Below are 19,330 nucleotides of genomic sequence, written 5' to 3'. Positions count from 1 at the left end.
AGAAAGAAAATAAAATACTTTAGTTTTTCCATCAAAAGAAGAATAAGACACTATTTATTGTTTACTTATTGTTTTTATGACATGTATTGAACCATATATATATGTTTTTTTTTTAACTCCAGCATGTATATGTATTTATATAATCTCAAATAATATTCACAAGAATACTTGGGGATTAATTCTCTGTTAATGCCCATTTGACAGATGAGGAATCTGTAGTAACAGAAGAGCATTACTTCTCAGGGCACATATAGTTTGTTATAATCAAATTCCTATTAATAGCAGTTTTAATAAAAAATAAAAATGATGACAATATTATGTAAAAGTTTAGGTCTGTCTGATTAGTTGTAAATGCTATGAATACATTCTACTGCTTCCTTTTGCTCAAATAAATATCTTGTGAATTTGTATTCATGTCAATTACATTCAGCATTTGTATTCACTGGTTGCACGTGTCAGCAAAACAGATCCAATATGGCTTAAATAAGAAAGTGACTGGGGCACCTGGGTGGCTCAGTCAGTTAAGCCTCTGACTCAGGTTGGAGTGTTGGCTCAGATCACGATCTCACAGTTCATGAGTTTGAGCCCAGCATTGGGCTCTGCTCTAATAACATGGAGCTTGCTTGGGATTCTCTCTTTCTCCATCTCTCTCTGCCCCTCCCCTGCTCGCACTCCCTCTCGAAATACATAAACTTTAAAAAAAGGAAAGAAAGAAAGTGACTCATTTGGTTTATTTGACTGAAAAGTCAGAAGTAGACTGAACATAAAGTACAGCTTGATCAGACACACACATGATGTCACTAGGATCTCTTTGTCTCTCTGTTCCTCTTCCTACATGTCGGTTACAGCAGTTCCACACATCCTAACAAATTCGAGTCCAGAAGGAAAGAGCACTTATCCATCACAAATCTCAGAAGTCTCATTTCGTTTCACTGGTTCTGGTGGAGTGATGTGAACATCATTCTCAACTTACTAAACCTAGGTGGGTTCTTGTTCCTCTTAGCCACTCAACTTGCGCAACATGCGTAAGGAGTAGTGCTATAGAGGGGAGACTCTTCAGAGGGATATCTGGGTTTGGAAAGAGGGCCTGAGGAGGTAATGGATGCTGAGTAAACAAAACAGAAAACAAAACAAAACAAAACAAAACAAAACAAAACAAAACATAAGAGAGAACAGGCAGTCAGTTCATAAGGTTTCTTAGAGACAAGTCCTCATTTTCAATTTAAAAATAACACTTCTACTCTAAGAAATTTGGGAGACAGAAATGCTGTGGACTGAATTGTGTTCCCCTCCCCTATGTTTATATCTTGAAGCCCTACCCCCCAGTGTGATGGTATTTGGAGACAGGGCTTTGAGGAGGTATTTAGAGTTAGAAGAGGTCTTCAGGGTAGGGCCTCATGATTGAATTAGTGAGGCTCCTGCTTGAATGAATGGTTTTATAAAAAAAAGAAGAAGGAGAGATTGTCCTCTCTCCAACATGATGTGAGGATACAAAGACTGTGGTCATCTGCAAGCCGGGAAGAGAATTTTCAAGAAGAACTCAATGAGCTGGCACTCTGACCTTGGACTTCCCAGCCTCTAGAATTCTGAGAAATAAATTTCCGTTGTTTAAGCTACTCAGTCAATGGCATTTTGTTATAGCAACCAAGCCAACTGCCACAACGAGTGTTTTGTTTTGTTTGTTTTGTTGTGTTGTGTTGTGTTTTGTTTATTGAAGTATAATTGACATATATTAGTTTTGGTGTACATCAATGAGTGTTCTTTAAAGTTTTTAAGCAATCTTTTATGTGAAACAATTTTAGATTTATAGAAACTTTGTTTTTTTTTTTTAATTTTTTTAACGTTTATTTATTTTTGAGACAGAGACAGAGCATGAACGGGGGAGGGTCAGAGAGAGGGAGACACAGAATCCGAAGCAGGCTCCAGGCTCTCAGCTGTCAGCACAGAGCCCGACACGGGGCTCGAACTCACGGACTATGAGATCATGACCTGAGCCAAAGTCGGCTGCCTAACCGACTGAGCCATCCAGGCGCCCCAAGATTTATAGCAACTTTGTAAAGAGTTCTTATATTCCCCTCACCCAACACTCTCTAATGTTCACTTCTTATGTAACTGTGGTTGTTTATCAAAACCAAGAAATTAACATTGTTATACTAATACATTTTTTTAATGTCTATTTATTTTTGAGAGACAGCATGAGAGTATGGTAGATACAGAGAAAGAGGGAGACCGAGGATCCGAAGTGGGCTCTGTGCTGACAGCAGAGGGCCTGATGAGGGGCTAGAACTCACAAACCCTGAGAACATGACCTGAGCCAATGTCTGATGCTGAACTGATTGAGCCATCTAGGCACCCCAGCATTGTTATATTACTATTAACTAAACGAGAGAATTTATTCTAGTTTCCCCAGTCCTCCCCCCCCCCACCCCCCACAAATCTGCTATTCATCTGTTCCAGTATCCAATCCAGGATAGTACATGGCATTATTCCTCCTTGGTCTTCTCCAATCTGTGACAGTTCTCGGTCAAGGAATTTGCTTTTCCTGATCTTAACAATTTGTAAAACAGTGGTTGGGTATTTTCTATAAAGTCTCTCAATTTTTGTCTTCTGTTTTCTCATAATAGCTGGAGGTTATAGATTTGGGGAAGTTTATTCCAGAGATGAGAAGCCTCACTTTTTGCATCAGAAGGCATATGGCCTCAGAATGACTTATTACTGATGGTATTCACCTTGATTAAGGTGGTATCTGACAGTTTTCTGCCTGCAGAGTTATTGTTTTTCCTCTTCTACAACGTGTTCATTAGAAGCCACTCACATAATCCAGCCCCACTTAAGAAGTGCATTAAACTGTATTTCCTGGAGGAAGAAGGGGTAAAGAATGTGTGGCTTTATCTAAAAACCCCCAGAATAATTAGTAATTGGGGGTGGGGGGAGATGCTTTGAAGCTCCACACATATCTTCTTTCTCCTTAATGCCTACTAATTTTAGAATCCATCAATATGTCTTCCCTATGATAATTATTAGTGCTTTCTTCTTTTTCTAACAATAACAAAAAAGATTCTTTTTTATAGATTTCCAGGAGATTTCATCAGTATATATTTTTCAACTTCTTTATTTGAAATGATTTACTTTCCAAGCAGAGTAACAAAATTATGTCAAGTTATCTTATTTTTTGGTGTAGTTGGGGTGTAGTAACACACAAGTATTTATCAAGTAATAAAATTATTTCAGAAGGAAACAATCTAACACATTTAAATTATGTTTTTGAACTGCTTCCCCCAGGAGACAGCCTGAATTCAATGGTGCAGGCATATTTGGAAAGACAAGGGAAGTGAGTCAAGTGTTGAATTCTTTCCAATGTGCACTAAACCATTTTTATTTTCTCCCAAACTACCTGATTGTGCAGGGAAAACTGAAATAACTTATCTCAATAACTTAGGCATAAATTCACTCGTCTTTTATTTTTGTTTCTGCTGGCAGTGAAAATTATGGGGGGAGTAGATGTAGGCAGCAGGAACATAAAAAGGCAAGGTTTGGCATGACCTTTCTTAATTTTAAGAGTACATTGATCAAATTCATCACATAATTTTTGTCTTTCTCTGACTAATTTCACTTAGCATAATACCCTCCAGTTTTTTCATTCATCTTTGTAAAACGCGGCCTGCACTTTTGCATATGAACAATTTGCCCAATTTTTTATATTCTCAAAAGCTGTCAAGGTAATAAGATGAGTTCTGAAATACGCCACTGCATTTTAGTATCTTGAACAATATTCTAACACCTTCATCACAAGGGTTCTCTTTATCTATGTGTAAATCATTTTACTAAACTACTGCTGCTTCTGTTGGTTGAAAAGTAAAATATTGGTATTCCTCTTTTCTCTGGACTTGAGGAAAGACCAATGTAGAAAGTTGGTCACGAAGTTGTTTGAAGTCTAGTTCTCCCTGAAGTGCAAACTTCTGGTATACCTTCCTATATGACCTTTGGGATTTGGATCTTGGATACCGAATATGCTTTTCAAATGCAGATTTATTTATTTAGCAAGAATTCAGAGTATATACTAAGTAGTAAGCATCATTTAAAGCATTTTCAATCATTAGCTCATTTAATTTTTTGTGTGTTGTTGTGTGTGTGTGGTTCTGAGGGTCTGTGTTTGCTGGTGTGCAGGTGCTGCTGACTGATAGCAAATGTCCTTTCAAAATGTTTCATGTCTAGATGGTCAGTCTATTTTATAGTTGTCCTGATCTAACTCATTGCTTTTTGGATATGAACCCTGTTACCTTTCATCCAGCCAACCTTTGTAATGTATAAGATCCAAATTGTTTAAAATACACTTGGAACCAATAGTAGTATGTTTATTGAATCTGGAGGACATTGAACTGTTTGAACAAATGTCTAGGGGCTCTGAAAATACATCTCTAAAAATAAAGTGGAGAGGTGGATAAACACAAGATATTGGACTTTTATAAGAAACACAAGTTTATAGATTTGCCTTTAATATTATGTGCATGAGGAAATTAAGAATTTGAAATTTAAAATAAAAAACAAAGCAGGAACACATAAAAATGCCTAACAAGTAATAATCAAGTTTTTACATAGACAACTTTTTTTTTTAATTTTTTTAATGTTTAATTATTTTTGAGAGAGAGAGAGATAGAAAGAGAGAGAAACAGCATGAGCAGGGGAGGGGCAGAGAGGGAGACACTGAATCCAAACAGGCTCCAGGCTCCGAGCTGTCAGCACAGAGCCCAACGCGGGGCTCGAACTCACGAGCTGTGAGATTATGACCCGAGCCGAAGTCGGACACTCAACCGACTGAGTCACCCAGGCGCCCCTACATAGACAACTTTTATCTGAAGATCTGCTCATCATTAATGGGCAGAACAGCGTTTGTAATTCTTGGTCTTTGTGTTCTGAACTCAAGTTTTAGGTTCTATAATAGAAGAATAAATAATTTTAATATCACTGACTAAATATAACACTTTGTCATTTTTACTATGGACTTGGTGTACATACAAAACAGTACTAAAAATGAAATAAATACTGTAAGAAAATCCCATATATTTATCACTCAGCTACAAAAGGCCTAAATATTGCCCCTGGATTACATCTCTTTCTCTTAGTCACACAAAGTAACTACTTCATTTCGTGAAAACCACTTCTTTGTTTCTCTTTACACTTTTACTATATACATCCTGAATAATATGCATTGTGATTTTTGCCTGCCTTTAAACTTTATAAACCTAGAATCTATATATTTTATTGTAACATGCTTAATTTTCTCAAAAATATGTTTTAGAGCCACATCCATATTGATTGATGAAGTGTTTGCTCATTTATCACTCACCACTGATTTTTTGTTTTAAATTTTTTAATCTTTATTTATTTTTGAGAGAAAGAGACAGCGCATGAGCAGGGGAGAGACAGAGAGAGAGGCAGACACAGAAGCCAAAGCAGGCTCCAGGCTCCGAGCTGTCAGCACAGAGCCTGACACAGGGCTCAAACTCACGAACTGTGAGATCACAACCTGAGCTGAAGTAGGATGCTTAACTCACTGAGCCACCCAGGTGCCCCACCGGCCACTGCTTTCTATCTCAGTGTATGAATGAATCGTAATTTATAATTAGTGTATGTTTGAGGGAGTTCCAGATTTTCAACAATTGTTTTTGAGGTTTGAGTATATGTTTGCTTGTGTGAGAGTGCGTGTCTGAGTGTTTATTTATAAAGCTCCATGAATAGGCTTGTTCACAATTTTGGAACAACTGAGAGTAGAACTGATGGGCTTATAGCTTGTGCACACATTTCATTTACCCAGGTAGTGATTGAAGATACCAATTTGTGCCAACAGACCTTTATATGTTGTGAACACGGCGGTTGCCAAATGGTATCTCACGGACTTTAATTTGCATTTGCCTCATTATGAATGCGGTTTAACATCTTTTCCATGTTCCTATGAAATTCCTATTATTTTTCCCATTTTTCTGTTGGTTGTTTTTTCTTTTCTATTAAATTGCAGATTACATCCTTTAGGACATTAACTTTTTGCTGAAAACACATGATATCTTTATCCATTTATGACATATTTAACTCTCTTTTCGATGTTTTATGTACAGAAGTTATTCATAGTAAGGTCATCATCACCAAATGTATTGATGTTCAGCTTTACAGTTGTACATTTCATGTCCTGTTTAAGACTCCCCTCCCCAAAAAAGACTGTTCCCTAACATAAAGCTATAAAATAATATATTCTTACATTAATTCTGAAATGTCTCATTTTCCCTGATAATCTTTTCACCTATACAGAATTTATTTTCTTCCTCATAATGTAAGGTACAGATTTAATTTAAGGTGTTTGTAATTTTTTTTCTGTATAAATTAACAGTTCTCCTGTTAAATAGCCCATCTTTCTTCACAGATATGCAAAGGCCACTTTATTTTAAATAGCTTTCATTATGCGTGGGTCCATTAATGGGTTTTTTACACTATTTCATTTGTTAATTCCTGTATCTGAATACCAATATCACACTGTTGAAATTAGGTTTTGGCAAACTATGGCTGGCGGGTCAAACACAGGACATCTGTTCTTGTTCAACCTGTGAGCTTATAATGGTTTTTATATTTTCAAATGGTTAAAAATTCAAAGCAATGATAATATTTCATTGCAAGTAAAATCATATAACATTTAAATTTTAGGGTCTATCAATACAGTTTTATTAGAACACAGCAAGCCCAATCACTTCCATATTGCCTACGGCTGCCTTAGCACTACAATAGCAGAGTTAAGTAATTATGAGACACCAAACCTAAAATATTCATTCTCTGTCCCTCCACAGAAAAAGTCGGCCAACCCCAGCCTCATTTAAAGAGAGAGACGTTCCCTTGCAGTCCCTTTTTTCCTGGATAATTTATTTCTATCTCGTCCTTACAACAAAGGCAATCATGTAGCCCTACTGATTCTTGCACAGGTTTCTTATTGGACGCCCACATTCATCGGGTTCTGACTTTTTCTCCTGGTCCCTAAACCCCATGCACTCAGTGAAACACAACTTGACTTACCCTGAACAGTGGAAATCCTAGGGGCAAAGACTGGTGTTACCTGACTATCTTTATTTCCTGGGCAGACTTCTCCCTTTTTTGTGTACCAGCTCAACATTTATAAGCAATTTTTACTTTTTTTTAATGTTTCTATTATTTTTGAGAGAAAGAGATTGAGAGACAGAGACAGAGACAGAGAGTGAGTGGGAGAGGGGCAGAGAGACAGGGAGAAACAGAATCCAAAGAAGGCTCCAGGCTCTGAGCTGTCAGCACAGAGTACAAAGCAGGGCTCGAACCCACGAACTGTTAGATCATGAACTGAGCCAAAGTCAGATGCTCAACCGACTGAGCCACTCAGGCGCCCCTACAAGCAATTTTTAAAATTGTTGTTTAATCCAAACTTTTAGCTGTTAAATCAGGAGGGCTGTTCACATCTTATCTAGTGTGCCATGTTGACTAAAATGAAAGTCTGTATTTTCTTTTTCAGGTTTCTTAATCCATTACATTAGGAATTAAATTATATACATATATCTTCATGAAATGAATGCTGTCATCACATTTATTAGAAGGCATGAAACACGGTGAGTTGAAGTACGATTAAGATTGACAGCAGAAAACCCAGCCACAGACTAATCACCTGGAAGCTCTAAAATAAGATAATTTATAAAAGTGGAATCTGTTTTTTTTTGTTATTATTTGTATTTTAATTGTAAAGTTCTATGACTCTGTATTTCTTTGCAACAATATATCTCTCTGGAAGTGTATAATTTGTTTATAAAATCTGAGTGCTGTAACTGAGGTTATAAACATAACATGCAGATCCATGACAAAATCATCTACCTATTTGTACCAAATATGTTTCCTTATACCTAGAAAGTGGCTTCCTCATTGTAATAAAATACATATTTAGAAAATGTGGCTTATAAAGATTATGCTTTTGTGATAAATATGTTACAGTGTGGGTCCAGATCCTGATTTTTCCTGTGAAACAGCTTATTTATCACTTACTCAGTTCACATACAGGAATGACAGCATATAGAAGGTATTTTGTTTACATTCATATCTAAGAGAAACCCATGAGATATTAAGAGTCAAGAGATATCAATTATAATATATGTTTGCATTTTTCACATAACAGTTAAATATTAGCGATAATTATTATGATAATTTAAGTGTATGACTACACATTGCGGGTAGGTTGAATGACAACTTTATAACTAAAGAAAAATAAACACTAAATAAACAGTTGGGAGCTTGGGTTGGGCTCTGTCCCAGCTGCTTTTCTGCAGTAGCAGAAGAAAACATTTCTTATAAAGCTAATGCTCCCAACAGGGCAGCAGAGCCTTCCTGAAGGTCCCAAGTCTTCCAGGGTCTACCACAGACATGAGATTTATGTCCTTCACATCTCCAGAAATGATTCATTCATAATCAGCTAATCTTGACCTCTCAATGATCTATGAGATGCCTCTGGGTGGGATGACTCCTCGATACAGTGAGTCCACTGTCAACCAGTCCATGCTGTACAAAAGCAGGCATTCCCTTCTCACTTCCATGACTAGAATTCCTCCTAACTATGGGGCCACCACACCAAGCTACGAGAGATTAAAATTGCAATTTATAGGGGCGCCTGGGTGGCGCAGTCGGTTAAGCGTCCGACTTCAGCCAGATCACGATCTCGCGGTCCGTGAGTTCGAGCCCCGCGTCAGGCTCTGGGCTGATGGCTCAGAGCCTGGAGCCTGTTTCCGATTCTGTGTCTCCCTCTCTCTCTGCCCCTCCCCCGTTCATGCTCTGTCTCTCTCTGTCCCAAAAATAAATAAACGTTGAAAAAAAAATTGCAATTTATAAATATTTAACTTGCAACTTTAAGATACTTAACTCCTTCTTTAAAATTTATCCATGTGGCTTTAAATCAGGCATTGACACAAGCTGACATTATGCAAACGCTGGCTACTCAAGAGCAGCTAGCTCTTTATGCATGTATATATAGAACAATAAAAATGACAGCTCATATATGATAAATATGTTTAATGAGATATCTGGACAACTATAGACTTCTGCCAAATTCCTTTCTTCCTCTAGTTCAGTGGTTCTCAAGTTGCCATCCCCAGACCAGCAGCATGGGTATCATCTTGTTAGAAATGCTAAATTCCAGGCTCTGCTTCAGCCTTACTAAATAGGAAATTCTGGAGGATGAGGCCAGTAATACTGACTTCTAACAAGTCCCTTAAGTGATTGTAATGCATGCTAAAATATGGGAATCATTGCCCTCACTCGAAGATCTTCAGTTGAATATACTGCTTTTAATATCATTTGCATTACATAACATTACATTATTAAAATTATTTTTGCATTATTGTGAAAATATAAACTAGGAAGGGAATGCACTTAATTAATAATATTTAAAAGTTCCACTTTCTGAAAAATTTAAATAAGCTCTACACACACACACACACACACACACACAAATGTGCTGGAATGCCTGAGTGGCTCAGTCGGTTAAGCATCCGACTTCGGCTCAGGTCATCTCACGGTCTGTGAGTTTGAGCCCCACATTGGGCTCTGTACTGGCAGCACGGAGCCTGAAGCCTGCTCTTTCTCTGCCCCTCCCCCACTCATGTTCTGTCTGTCTGTCTCTCTCTTTCTCTCAAAAGTAAATAAACATTAAAAAATATTTTTTAAAAATGTGGTCAATTATTCAATTTTGAAATATGTAACAGGAATGATATATGACTTAGCCTGAAACTTGTAGCCAAGAAGCCTCATTGCCATGGCCAATGAAGGTTGTATACACGGACAAAAAATTTCCCTTAGCAATGATTTAAATGCATATTAATTCTTTATTCCTCTGTGTTAATGACAAAAAGCCAAGGGAAAAGTCACTCAAAAAGGAAGAGAAGAATGACAGGTAATTTTAATCAATGAGAATCACTTAAAAACTACTCAGTTGAAGTTCTACCACCTTTTCATTATGAGATGCGTATATTGGTCCCCATCTGTTTCCTTAGAATCCTAAAATAATTCTTTTTGATGTTATTTCTCCTACAAAGACCAGAATGCATTCTACTGACTTGTACTGGTTAGACAACGACTCCTTATATTGTTCCGAAGTACCTCAAAGCCTGTGTGAATTGTTTGACCGACTAATCATCGTCATCAGTTTAAACACCCAGTCTGTGTTTTTCAACGTTCTCAGGTATACAGTTCTCTTCTTTCACCTCCTACAATCAGTTTATTTTGATATAAACTGCTCAGTCTATTCAGGTCCTCTGCCCGTTTTTAAATCAGATTGCTTGTTTTCTTGGTGTTGAGTTGTACAAGTATCTTTATATGTTTTGGATATTAACCCCTTACCATTTACAATATATCATTTACAAATATCTTCTTCCATTCAATAGGTTGATGTTATCATTTTGCGGATGGTTTCCTTTGCTGCACAAAAGCTTTTTATTTTTATGTAATCCCAATAGTTTGTTTTTTGGCTTTTGTTTCTCTTGTCTGAGGAGATATATCAAGGAAAAGTTGCTACGGCAGATGTCAGAGAAATTACTGCCTGTGCTCTCTTATAGGATTTTTACGGTTTCAGGTCTCGCATTTCGGTCTTGAATTCATTTTGAGTTTATTATTGTGTATAGTATTAGAGAGTGGCCTTGTTTCATTCTTTTGCATGTAGCCAGAGGAAAGGGGGTAGAGAGATGGGCAAAATGAGTGAAGGGGAGTAGGAGATACAGCTTTCCAGTTATGGAATGAATAGTCACAGGAATAAAGACAACATAGAGAATATAGTCAATGACATTGTAATAATGTATGGTGACAGATGGTAGCTATGATTGCAGTGAGCATAGCATAATGTTAAAGAAATTGAATCATTAGTTGAAAATCTGAAACTAATGTAACACTGTGTGTCAACTATACTCAAACAAACAAAAATTTAAATAAATAAGTTACTTGATAATGAACTTTATCTGATCTACATTAATTTCATTGGCTAGACTGTGCTTTTTCTAAGTTGAATGTTTGTGAGTTTTCCCATATTGAAAACATCAAAACAGATTACTGAGCTTAAAAATTGTTTCTGTTTCTTCTCTGGCACCGAGAATTTTAGAAAGCAATTTTTCCTTTTAAATTACAATAAATTTAAACTTAATTATTGCAAAAAATGCTGCCATGATTGACTTAATTGGCTGCCATGCTTGACTTCTTGGATCATAATGGCCAAAACCCATAAAGATGAACCATATATACCTATACTAAATTATGCAAGTTAATCAATTTACTATCTGAAAAGAAAATGTGAATGAGGGGTAAATACAGATGAAATTGTATCTATTAAACAAACAAACAAAAAAAACTTAATGAAATAGAAATGTCAAAATAATATATAAAACTAGGTATCTATTCCAAATGGTCTATGGTATAATGTAGAGTTTCAAGGGGATAAGTCCATAAGTCTATTCTTCTAAACTGATACTGCACTTGATATATTACCAAGCATATTCCATAAATTAATTAGATATTGTTTATGTATTATTAAATGTTAATAAATCTCTCAAACTTCACATGTTGACAAATACTCTATGGCTCTTCCCAACAAGACAACATATTCTCCTTCAGACTTCTTTATGCCAGTTAATGGCAACTCTATTCTTCCAATTGCATAGGCTCAAATTTGGTTTAATTACTTTCTTTCTCACTACACAATCAATTTGTAGAAAACTACAAATTTAAATTCTATTTTCAAAAATATGTCCACAGTACAATAATTTCTTTTACCATTGCTACCATTTTCACACTTCTCACAACTACTGTTATTTCCTAAATGGATTCTTACAGTGGCCTCCTAGTAGGTCTCCAGCTTTGTTAACCTTCAGTTTAACTTCAGCACTTTTGCTAGAGATAGCCTACTTAAAAATATGTTAGATCATGGCAGTCCTCTGCTTTGTAGCCCATTAGAATAAAGAGGAAAGTCCTCACAAAGATCTACATGTGCCCAAGGGTCTTGGCCTCTCTTCCACTTTCCCAGTCCCTATCCAGTTTACCCCATTCACTTTGTTCCAAAAGCTCTGATCTCCTTGTTATCCTGGCATACAGTAGGCAGGCTCCTGCTGTATAGTTTTTGTACCTGGTGGTCCTTCTACTGGCTCTTCCAGCATATAGTCCCATGGTTTGTTCTTTCACCTCCTTTCAGCCATTATTTAATATCACTGTTTTAGTGAAATCTGGTGATTCTACCTAATGACTTAAGTCTATTCCCTATTAATTGCTCTTTCCCTTCCCTGACTTATGGATATCCTTAGCATTTATCTCCATCTAGCAAAATAAACATCTACGATGATTCATTTTATGTGTCAGCTTGGTTGGTCCAGAATACCCAGAGGTTTAGTTAAACATTATTCTAGATATTTATGTGAAGTTTTATTTTATCTTTATTTTAATTTTTTAAATGTTTCTTTTTGAGAGAGAGAGAGAGAGAGAGACAAAGGAGGGTCAGAGAGAGAGGGAGACACAGAATTTGAAGCAAGCTCCAGACTCTGAACTGTCAGCACAGAGCCCAACGCCAGGCTCGAACTCATGAACTGTGAGATCATGACCTAAGCTGAAGTCAGACACTTAACCAACTGAGCCACCCAGGTACTCCATGTCTTTTTTTTTTTAGATGATATTAATATTTCTTCAAATAAAAAACTACTGCAATAGAGGAAGAGAGTTTCCAATCCAATATAGATTGGGCTCAATCCCAGATACAACCAGAACAAGTGGGGATTTATAGCCAAGGAGCAAGTTTAGGGGAAGGGGCATTCATGAATGAAAATTTACTAAGAGGAGATAGCAAGCCTGGGGGATTCTGATTGAGCCAACCTAAAAGGAGTTTTGCTGAAGACAGGCCAGCATGATCAGATAGCTCCTAGAGAAACAGCAGGTATGAAGAATTTGATCAGATATCAAGAATGAAGAATTCTCACCAAACTGACATAGCAGGATTCTTGTTAAAACTGAACTCTTTAAATAAATGCACAGATAGGCCTTATTTATGGGACAGTTCAAAGGGAGCATGACTAAACTTTGGTCAAGCAAAGGATCTTTGTCACCTCCCAGAGTGAGAAGGAATTCTGTCAGCAGATTGACCTTGGGCCCAAACTGCAACTCTTCCCTGGGATCCAGCCTGATAACCTATCCTGTAGATTTTGGACTCATCAGCCTCCACAATCACATGACCTAGTTCCTTAAAATAACCTCCCCCTCATATGTGCGGGCGGGCACGCGCACGCGCGCACACACACACACACACACACCCTATTTATTTTGTTTCTCCCAATAACCCTGACAAAAATAACACCACACTTATTTACCTTATTTGTTTGCCTATCTGGGTCTGCCCTGAGTAGAATGTAAACTCCATGTGATTAGAGGCTTTTGCTTTTTTTCATCCGCCCAGGATAGTGCCTTACTCTAGGTAAATATTTGTTACCTGCAAGAATTAAAAAGTTAATTCATTTCTTACACAAGTCTCTTGAGTTAGAGTGGGTATTATTATTGTCATTTCAAATTTGAGGAAATAGGTCCCAACATGATAAGCGGCTTGGCTCAGTGATTTGTACAACTTAGCAAGAGAGCTAGCACTTTGGTTGTGTTGCTAATTCTCAACTATTTCATACACATACATTGAAACCTTGGTAAGGTATAGCAGGAGATTACCAAAGACACAGCACTTTTGGCATGGAGTAAGTTAAATATTTCCAGACCTGCCGCTTAGGATTTGGTCACCCAGCCATGATCTCCAACTGGCATGCCTTTGCTTATCAGAACACATTCTTCCTGAACATGATGCCCTATTTCACTTTTTCTGAATTAAACTCAAGCCACCTCACACTCAATGTCTTCTGAAGACCCTTTCTATAACCACATTGCTCATAACCCCTATAAATGGGTTATCACCCATTGGGAACCGATGCCTCACCCTGTTATCTCTTTCAGAGCATATTCATGATTATATGTTATAAATAAGTGTTGAGCGCCTACTATGGACACTGGGTAAAAAGCATTGAATATGAAAAATCTAATTTATGGCATCAGGAATCAGAAGGGAAACAAACAAAGAAACAGATATGTAGTTCTAATAAACAATATGTGGTGATGATTATTAGGAAGGATAAAATATAAACATGGCTCATAGAAAAGGAATAATGTTGGAGCAAACACTTCAGTTAGGTCAGCCATGGAAAAGTTGACATTCAAGCTGAGGCCAAAGGGACAAGGAGTCAGCCAGAATAAAAGGCTCTATCACAAGTTTTCAGCTAAGTAATATATTCAAAATCACTTTAGAATCTGTAAAACATACTATAAATAATACTAGTTTGAGATATTATTAGAGTAAAGGAAAATTATGTTTCTGAAGATGATGATCAGTATGAAATATAGTGAGGTATAGCATTCACTTATTTTCTGCTTAATTATTGACTGATTGATTGACCCAAGAACTATTTATTGAAAATCTCTTAACCAGGTGTGATCCCAGGCAATGCAAGTAGAACAGTAAACAAAACCAAACCAAATTTTCTGCCCTCAGGGGTTGAACGGTACCAACTAACTTTCAGTTGGAAAAGATAGAAAAAAAAGAGTAAGGAGATCTATAATATGATTTTTATACCAATAAGTGTCACACAAAATAAAGCAGGTAGGTAAAGACTGATGACAGATACTATTTTAGATGGAGTGGTCAGAAAAGTTCTAACTTTTGACGTGTTGGGTGTGAGGTTGGAGGTGAAGATAAGCATAACTTATCCTGGTGGAGTCTAGTGATATTAAATAATATGGGGAAATGTGAAGAATCAGATTTCCCAGGAGTGATATTGATAATTCAATTTGGGACACATATAGTTCCAAGGCCTATATTAGACTTTCAACTTCTGATATTTATAAAAGAACCAGAGTTGTCTGATCTTTGCCCAGATCTTTCCTAGCCCCAGGATTAACCCACTATGAAATCTTGAGCAGTTAGCCTTTTTGGGTATTTTTAAAACGATGAGGGCCAAATATACCATTTTAGGTATTCCATACAAATTAGGTATTCTAAAAATAAGATAAGACATCGATCTCCCAGTTTATTTCAATTGTGTTTTCTTTAAATAATCTCTGAAATTAATAATATCAGTGAACACTGGTAGATCCACTAAGTCTACTTTAACTTGCAGTCCATTAGTTCATTGAAAGTTCTAGTTACTTCATGTCAGACTGTCCCTCAAATGCCACCAGGTCAAGGAAAATTCCATCTAACTCTAGAGGAGTTTTAGGTTGCTGTGACCCAGTGAAACTTGGCTTTTTTCTTTCTTTTTATTAATTTATTTTTGCTTACTGATTAAGCATTGCATACGACACATTGAATTTTATAAAATTATCTGGGCTCTGAAAGGGGGTAATATTACAGGAAATACAATCTTAAATTTCATGTACTGTAGGAACTGTCTCCAATGAGTGACCCAGTTTATTCAAGATATCTAGCAGTTTCCAAAAACACTACAACCCAACCTTCTCTATTTTAAAGCAAAGCTCTGTCCAGTCCACAGTTCCACCACCTAGAGACAGATTATTTTCTCCCCAAAGTGTTTATCATTAGACATATGCATTAATCAGATGCAAAATTACAACTTAAAAATGATTTACTTATACTCTTCTCAGCCAAAGATACTGATTGGGCCATCAAGATTACGCCAAGTGCAAATACATCACGAGCTACTCTGTCAACAATATAGCAAGTTAGCTTGGCAGCAAGGTGCCAACGTGATTATGCAAATACCAGCCCTATTGGCTTAGCAGTCAAACCCACCGCCAGGATGCCTGGGAGATACATTTCAATAAACGGAGACAGAATGTATCTCAGTCCCACTGACATTAATAATTTATGATTAATCAGCTTATGAAGACTTGCTAACAGCAGAAGGAAACTGAGAGGAAGATGGATTCTCTCTCTTTGGATTTAACCTTACTTTTCTCCCAGGCAAAATCTAATCATTTCGTTTCTGAAGACCAGATAATTGACTAGCCATTTACTTAAACTTCCTTAAAGGGCATCAATAATCCTCCCAGGGGTCCATCTTTGATCAGAGAAGGTTAAGTTAAATTGACTCCTGATTATGCAGTTTAGGGAGCAACAGCAAGGATGCAGCCACCCAGAAGGGAGCTAGCCCTTCCAGCAGAGAGTGCTCCAGCATCTGAGAAGGGAGTTTAGGGGAGACTGGTGTGGCCCCCCCTAACTTGTACAGCCATAAACTTCATGCAGTGGGAATGGCACTAGACAGAAACAATGGTTGCGACCACGCTTTCATTTGCTTAAATGATAAACTATGCATATTTTTAACCTTCAAAGTCTTAACATTTTATTCTAAATCTTTCATGATTTCTTAAGTTATGAACTCTATTTTCACTTTCAAATCTAGGAAAGAATCTGCATAGTTGGAAACATTTTTAATTTTTACTATGCTTTTTTATGATAGTGATAAAATAAAATGGCAGTGAAATTCTTTTTTAAAATAGAGAAATCATGATTCCCAAATTTTACTTTTTTATTCAAATCACCATTTTTGTCTAGTGTGTTTCTCATTATCTTTTATTCAAAATTATTTTTGCTGGGAGAACTACTCACAGGCTCTACCCATGAGAAAATATTTATCCTCTCTGACCTCAGTTTCCTCTTCTGTTCAGTGGAGATTGTGTGGGTTTTTATCAAAACAGTAGTTGACTACCATTAAGTAAAACACATAAATCAATGTTTTTTTGTGTGTGTGTTCACTTCAATGAATTTATTTTCAAGGATTTTTTTCTATCCATTTTAATGAACTATGCATTTAATTAAATGTTATTTCAAACATTTTTAATGTTACAATGTAGCTCTCAGAGTCATATCTCCTAATGCTGCATGGCATTCAATCCAGTGGCTTGATTAATCGACATCCCACTATGGGGCTTTTATAGGTATTCAAATGTGTCTTCATTTGTCTATAGAAAGGGCAGAGCTTCCTAAATCAACGGTTTTAAAAGAATTGTTGAAGACAACTTAACTAAACATGATCCAGATTATTTAGTTCCCTTCCAGTAGCGTAATTAAAATCTTCATGGCAAGGACACCAAATTCTGAAATAAAATTTGGCTTGTGACCCGGTCAACCAATATAAATGACTTTTTGACAAAAGTAAATGTATTGGGAACACTCAAGAGCATCTCCTAGAACTCAGCAGGGAGGTGTATCATGACCATATCAAAGACTGGAATCAATAAATGATTCACAGAGAGAGTCTCTCCATCTCATATTCTCTGAGACACATGGACTGTCACCATGTACTTCCTTCTGCTGCTCCTTTATAGAACAGCTTTGACTGCATCATTTATGAATGGGCCAAAATTGACTGCCTCAGCCCACATTTAACATGATTTCTTAATTCAAGAGCCCAACAGAGATGCACTAGAACAAACTTTCTCTCTCTAAGTAGAAAACCTAGCTGGGTTCATTATGGTGTGGCAATAACTTTCATTCAAGAATTTTGGGCCAGAGAAGCCCAGTCTCATGATCCAGTATCCCCACAGATGGGACCATGAGAGCAGCCTCTCTGCAAAGCAGTGAGAGAAAGAAACAAAACATATTTAATGCATGATATATAATTGTATAGCTGATTATTTTAGGTTGTTCTCTTGAACACTGATATTTCAAATTGCACATGAAGAAAACTAGAGAGCAATATGGACAGAATACTTTGACTCTATTTTGAGGCAAAAGGCAATGTCCAAATATGAACTGCTGATTTATTTTAGTTTTGTTAAAGAGAAGACAAACCTGGACAACCAATTAGAGATCTGCAGGGAAATAACTCTTACTGCTGATGTCTGTTGGAATTCTAATGTCAAGGTGAGAATAAGGTGGATTGATGTTCCAGGCATTCACTTCTCTTAAATCTCAGAAAACCAATATAAAACTGGAAGAGTCTAAACTATTCTCATTAATGGTATTATGCATTGGGTACAAGCCTCAGCAATTTTTCTTTTTTCTTTTACTTGAATAAAACAGTCATACAAAACTGCCCATAATACTATTTTCTTACTTTAAGAAAAAAAACTAATAATTAGAGTCAGAGAAGTATGAATTCACAACCACCTTTTTTTTTTTTTTTTTTTGGTATGTTTCCTTTGTCAGCCCAGTTCCAAACAGTTCATCCCTATTAATTATCAAGATGAATGGGGCTCATTTTTTCTACTGTGATAGAGGATGCTTCTGAGAAATTTTATAAAATTGGAATTTAGTTTCTTGTAAAAGAGCACATATTGGACTTGCTCTCCATCTTTGCATCATTGAACATGGAGGCTTGATTCTCACACTAAAATATACCATTCTCTAATATAAAATAAGAAGACCTAGATGAGAAAATGCCTAATATGCCTTCCTCGGTGGTTAACGGAGGGGACAACAGAGTGGTGAGTTCAGCTAATCTCTTCTGCGAGATCCAGATTAAATGCAGGAGCATTAATTCAGATGGCTTTTCGTGCATCTAATCCAACTGTCCTTCATTTTGGTTTCTCTGCTTTCTCTGACACCTTCATTTAATGTGTTCCTTGATTCTTTGTTGCTCATCTGTCTGGCCCTCAATCTTGGATACGCAGTGAAATCCTGATGCCTGAGTCTCACCCCTGAACTTCTGATTTACTTTGCAGGGTGGACCTGGGTGTGGAAATTTTTAAAAGCTCCTCAGGTGTCTCTAATACGCAGCACATAGTAAGTAACACTAATTTAGACCATCTTCACTGATAACTTGTGTTGGATTCCATGTATGGGCTTTGACTCTAACAACCCTTATAGGATTTGAACTTTAGTGTAATCTATTTGCAATCCTACTCATTATCATTCAATTACATATTCATTCATTCATCAAATATGCATGAGCATTGTATATAGGAGATGGTAAGTACAGAGCAAATGTTGTTATTCCTTCAGAGATCTTATAGGCTAACCTCAGTGATAGACATTACAAAGGACATAAATTATTTTTGAAATCATGATAATCTGCTCTTAACTCATCTATTCTTTGATCTCATCATTGGTGTACTTTTTCCTCATGATAGAGCCCCAAGCCACACCAATCCTGAAGTTCTACTAAAAAAAAAATCGGCTGTTTCCGTATCAAGTCAGGACTTGCACAAATTCCATTTTCTCCACATAGGATGCTTTTTTGACCCACCTCTACAAACTGTGAAGCTCTTGCCCATGCTTCTGCAATTAATGTAGCTATCATTCACTTACAAAAGTCTCCAATAA

The sequence above is a fragment of the Leopardus geoffroyi genome, chromosome D1, assembly GCF_018350155.1.
Source record: "Leopardus geoffroyi isolate Oge1 chromosome D1, O.geoffroyi_Oge1_pat1.0, whole genome shotgun sequence".
NCBI lineage: Eukaryota > Metazoa > Chordata > Mammalia > Carnivora > Felidae > Leopardus > Leopardus geoffroyi.
This window is presented reverse-complemented; position numbering follows the sequence as displayed.